Genomic DNA, 6,074 nt, shown 5'->3' with positions numbered 1-6,074 from the left:
TTAGATATATTCAAATATATTTAATATCTCATAAACGAGACACATTATAATTCTTGGGGCAAACTACATATGCATTTGAAGCTTAAGATGTTATGAATCCAATACTTCAAATAGATCATAATTCGGAATTGAAACAAGAGAGATATAACCGATTAAAATAAGGTTGTGTAAAGTGTATGGTAACATAATGACATCAACTTGAGGTAAAATTGAAGATATTTTCATTAACTTTCTTAGGACAAATCATATATAGTTTTAAAGTTTAAAAAGTCAGGAATCCAAGATTTTAAACTTATTACAATTTGGAGTTGAAATTAGGGAGATATGACTAATCAAAGTAATACAATGCAAAGAACATGCTGTTACGAGATTGCATAAGGTCCAATTCAATCTTTAACTAACTTCTTTGTTTAACGTGGAACACATTTCCTAAATCCATTACAAATTTCTTTGGATCAATATTCAATATTAAGAACAAGCAAACAAAGTCAAGAAACTAATGAGGTAAACTTTGTTGGCTGCACAGTTATGTTACCAACCCATCAAGGTCACAAGAATGCCAACTTGAAATAAAATTTAATAAAAAAATACACCAAAATAGAATAAAAACAAAAACCCTAGATAGAGAGATATTAGGGTGTTGTTTGGTAATTATTTTTAAAGAATAATTTTTCGTTCTCTAAAAAAAGAAAATATATTTGATAACCAAAAAATTATTTTATATTTTTATTATTAAAAACAAAAAAATATAGTTGTAGACTGCCGTTTGGGATTCATTATACCTCATTTTTCCTACAGCTCATCTTTGTAGGTGGAAGGCTCCCAAGGTGCCACATGCTGTCTCTTGATTGACTGGTAAGGAATCACAATAGTGCTTTTGAAGAAGCAACCAAAAGGAGACACCTGGCAAGGGACCTGCAGGAGCGTATTCTTTCTATTATGGAGAGGGCTAGTTGCCAGAAGTGGGGGGACCTATTTTCTTCAAGCTAGCTACATGAAACACGTGTCGGAGCAGCTGACCGTGGCCATGGCGTTAGTTGGGATGGTGACCAGCTGAGTAAGGAATAGGAGAGCAGTTGGGAAAGAAAAAGGACACCAAGAAAGAAAGAAAATGATAAGAGAAAAGAAGACAAGACAGAGGGGGGAGGGGAGGAGAGCATTCCAGTTTTCCTGGTGTTTGGCTAGAGACGTATGAACGAGATGGAGAACGAGAGGAGGGGAGGAGAGTTCGAGGAGTAGCCTTTGGAAAAGAGGTCCTGATCTGGGCGTCTTTCAGGAGGGGTCATAAAAACAGGGCTTGAAGTCAGGTAAGCTTGCATCTGCGAGGAAGCTTTTCAGGTATGGACCCTGTTCATTACCTTCTCTATTTTGTTTTTGGATATCGATAAGATTCTATTTTGGTGTTTGGATGCGAGCATTGGAGATTTTATTATGCTCTTATGGAATCTGAGTTCGTTTGCCTCCATGCTGTGCTTGATTTCTAATTGGGCTTTCAACTTGTTTACACCGACTATTTTGAACTACTCTCCTTTGTTTCTTGATTGTTTGCGGGTTATCCTCGATGTCTGGAGTATACTTACTCATTCTCTCTGTTCTGGAAAATTTTGAGAGAAGATTCATCACATGCTTTTGATTTGTGGAGTCGCGCCTGCATTTCTTTTCTTTTATTTATTTACTTATCATTCCACCCGGGGAGGAATTTTGTCCGGCCACCATTCCACCTATCCGAATGTCTCACATCCGGAACCCTGCCCGACCGCCATTCCACCTATCCGGATGTCTCACATCCGGAACCCTGTCTGGCCGCCATTCCACCTCTTCGGATGTCTCACATCCGAAATCTTGTCCGCCGCCATTCCACCTTCTCCGAATGTCCCACATCCGGAACCCTGTCCGGCCGCCATTCCTTCTCCGGGTGTCTCACATCCGGAACCCTGTCCGGCAGCCATTCCACCTATTCGGATGTCTCACATCCGGAACCCTGCCCGACCGCCATTCCACCTATCCGGATGTCTCACATCCGGAACCCTGTCCGACCGCCATTCCACCCCTTCGGATGTCTCACATCCGGAATCTTGTCCGCCACCATTCCATTTTCCCCGGATGTCCCACATCCGGAACCCTGTCCGGCCGTCATTCCTTCTCCGGATGTCTCACATCCGGAACCCTGTCCGGTCGCCATTCCATCTATCCGGATGTCTCACATCTGGAATTCTATCCGTCCGACGTTCAACCTTCTCCAGATATCTCACGTCCAGCGCCTGACGCCTAATTGGGAGAGGGGGGCGATTCAACTTCCCCTCGTCAGACATGTCCGGATCCTCGTTTTACAACTTTTTTTTTTTAAACATTTCAAAGCATCCTATCTTTCATCCTTAGAGTTTTTAAGATCACCCAAGAGTCTCATTTCCAATAAAATTTTGTTGTCATCTTTCTTTCTGGCAAGCAATTTTCGCAACTCTTCTATTTTTTAAAATGTTTTAAAATAAGCATAGATTCAATCCCGTAATTCCGAATAATGGAGTTTATGGAATTAATTCATGCAAAAATGAACGGGCTTTGGTGGGGGCCCCACATACATGATCTTATGATCTATTGATTGATCTGATTGATTGACTTGGTTATCATACATGATTTATTTATCCTGCTCTCCGACATGCATGCTATTATTTCTTAATTATGCACTAACCTCTCTCTTGATAGCGCATGGTGGCTCGTCGCCCAAGTACGTACCTACTTTCACTCTGGTAATTGTCCAAGCATATTTTGATTCTCACGTGTGCATGATTTATTCTGGGTACTCATTGATCTACTCGTCCACTGCCATGATTGCTTCATTTTATTAGTAGAGACCCGACTTTAGAGGCTTAGAGGGGTGCCACGGTTTTTCCCGTACCTTCCCGATAAGTAACCTGACCCCCGAACCCGATCCGGTTTTTCATAGACCACCTTTTCCAAAATAAGGAGTCACACTTAGGGTTTTTCTTTCTTATTTTGTTTACCCTTTAAAAAAATAAAACAAAAATAAGTGGCGACTCTAAATCATTTTTCTTAATCAATAAAAATCATTTTTCAAAATAAAAATCGAGTTCGCCATCGAGTGGGAAACGCATTGAGCCGAAATGCGGGGTCCACAATAGTATTTAAAAAAAAATTATTTAATTGTTTTTATTTATTTTCTTAGTGCTCTTTTAAAAAATGATTATATGATTAAAAATAAAATATTAGATATAAAAATTATTTTTAAAACATATTTAAAAATATTAAAAAAATGTTAAAAATATTTTAAGTTTTTAAAGAGATTTTTATTTTATAAAACATTATAATATATTTTTTAAAACTGTTTTTAAAAATAGTTACAAAATAAAGCCTAGTAATCCCTTTTATTTATTTATTTATTTTTATTTTTAGGTGTGCATGCATGGGAATGTCAACTTTGATCCGAAATAATTAAGATGAGAGGGAAACACTCCATATTTTTCTTGTCATTTCTAATTTCTTGGCCTGTGCCGGTCTCCCACTAGCTTCTTTCTCTCTTTACACTTCCATTAGTTGGGCAGGGTTAACTTACATTTGATTTCAGGAAAGTCCCAAAGAAGAACATCATTTTGGTTTTATTATAAACAATATGAAAGAAAATAATTAAACTTAATTTAAAAACTTGTATACCTTTCAATTATTTACCATATAAAACAATTAAAATAAATTAACGTATAAAAATAATTTATAGATTTTAAATTTATTATTTATTTCTATTTACTTTTTTTTTCTTAATTTCTTATAAATCAAATATAGCCTAAAATTTCATTTTAAAACCTAAGGGCCCATTTGGCCATGATTTTTAAAACTTGTTTTTAAAAAATATTGTTAAGTTAAAGGATAAAAAAAATATTTTTCTAGTATTTTATAAAAATGAGGATGTTTAACAAATTGTTTTTAAAAATAAAAAATAAAAAATTTATTTGGATAAGTTGTTTTTGAAAATATATATATATATATATATATATATATATATATATATATATATATATATATATATATATATATATATATATATATATATATATATATATATATATATATATATATATTGTTTTGGTTTTGTTAAAATATTGCAAATTCAACTAATATAATAAAAACTAAATTTACTTCAAGTGTTATTAAAAATGAAAATAGAAATAAATTAGAAATTAAATAACTTTCAATAAAACATAACTAATAATATTATAATAAAATTATAAATTATTTTTTATAAAAAAATATATTATTTTAGTATATGTTAGAAACATAAGGATATTAACATCTTGGTATATTTTTTTATTTGAAAATAAATAATAATAATTTAAAATAATAAAATTTAATAATATTGTATCTAAAATTAATAATGAATAAAATTTAACTTTTTTTAACATATAATTGAGTTAAGTTTTTCATTATATATATATATATATATATATATATATATATTTTGAGTACTAAATTATGAATATGATATTTTAGAATGTTTTGATTTAGTTTACAGTTAATTGGATCAATTTTTTGAATTTAAAAGTATTCTTAAAAGTTAAAAAATTCTTTAAATTATTAATTATGTTTTAATTAATTTATAAATTTACTTATCTAAATTCAAAAAATATAGTTGCATGTATAAAAGAAAGAGTAAAGTCATGACTCATAACTTATCTGTTAAGAATTTGAGGCTACTCCAAACTATTGTAATCACCCTAAAGGGGAGGGCGGGGGGTAAATAGGGTGATGGTCTCTTTTTCACAAATTTAAACTATGCAAAAATAAGAGACAATTATATACAAGTATATAATAAACAAAATAAAGACAATTGCATATAATTTAAAAGAGTTAGGGAAGAGAGAGTGCAAATACGAGAGTTTATAGTGGTTCGACACTTCCTTGCCTACGTCCACTTTCTTCAACCTTTTAACCGAGTAAGGGTTCCACTATCTTGAAGCTTCAACCAAGTTTCCAATCTCTTTACAATTGGATTATGGTTCCAATTCACCCTCTTGGACTTTTGGGTCCAAGCACCCTTTACACTTCTCAAGAGATATCCCACTCTTGAACAACCCCTCAAGTGATACCCCACACTTGAGAAAATTCCTCACAAAGATATACAAATAATGATCTCTCAAAATCCTAGTAATAGAACTTTAGGCTCAAAGATACAAGAAAAATTAGGATTGAATGGTGCACTAATGATATGCAAGTTATGAAACAATGGTGCACTAAAAAACACTCTTCCAAGGCTCAAATATAATCAAGAATGATTTGGGAAGGTTAAACTTATGAAACAATGAAGTTTGGAGCCTTTTTATAGAAGAAAAAAGTCAAACTAGTCGTTGGGGGTTCGACCGGTCGAGTTAGGAGTCGACCGGTTGACTAGCCGTTAGGAAAAGTGACCGTTGGGCCTCAACCGGACCTCAACCGGTTGAGGTTCAACCTTGACCGGGAAGAGAAGGCCACTGGGAGAGAGAGAAACTTTTTGGCCTCCCTCAACCGATCCTCGACCGGATGAGCACAACCGGTCGACCGGTTGAGCCATTTTTTTGGCTCAACACTCAACCTTTTTCAACTTAAAACCTTTTAACACAAGTTTGAAAATAATTTAACACAATGTTTTAGTTGAAAACATGAAATCATCAAATTCTTAAGATATTTAAAACAATATTACTCTTGGATGATTTTGGTGTATAAATAAAGAATGAAATGCATAAAAGTCCTAGTGCACCAACAACCTTACAAAGAGATCTTAAGAAGCTTTGGTCTTAAAAAACTCTTCTCTTTGAGGTGGTCTTCTTCTTCATGATTTCTATTTGACTTGATTTGTCTTTGGATTGTAACTTTGGAAGTTGTCTTGCCTAATCACACTTGAAATATGATCATTAGTTCTAAACCTTGTTTTGTTATCATCAAAATCAAAATTAACCAAACCTTGGTTTCACATTATCAATTTTGATTTTTTTTTTAATAATAATTCAGTCCAGTTTTTGAGTTCCAAATTATTTTAAAAAAAATTTAAACCCATTAAAAATTCAATACACAATGTCACTTGATTTCAA

This window comes from Vitis vinifera, chromosome 5 (genome assembly GCF_030704535.1).
Source record: "Vitis vinifera cultivar Pinot Noir 40024 chromosome 5, ASM3070453v1".
Taxonomy (NCBI): Eukaryota; Viridiplantae; Streptophyta; class Magnoliopsida; order Vitales; family Vitaceae; genus Vitis; species Vitis vinifera.
Note: the sequence above shows the minus strand (reverse complement) of the source record.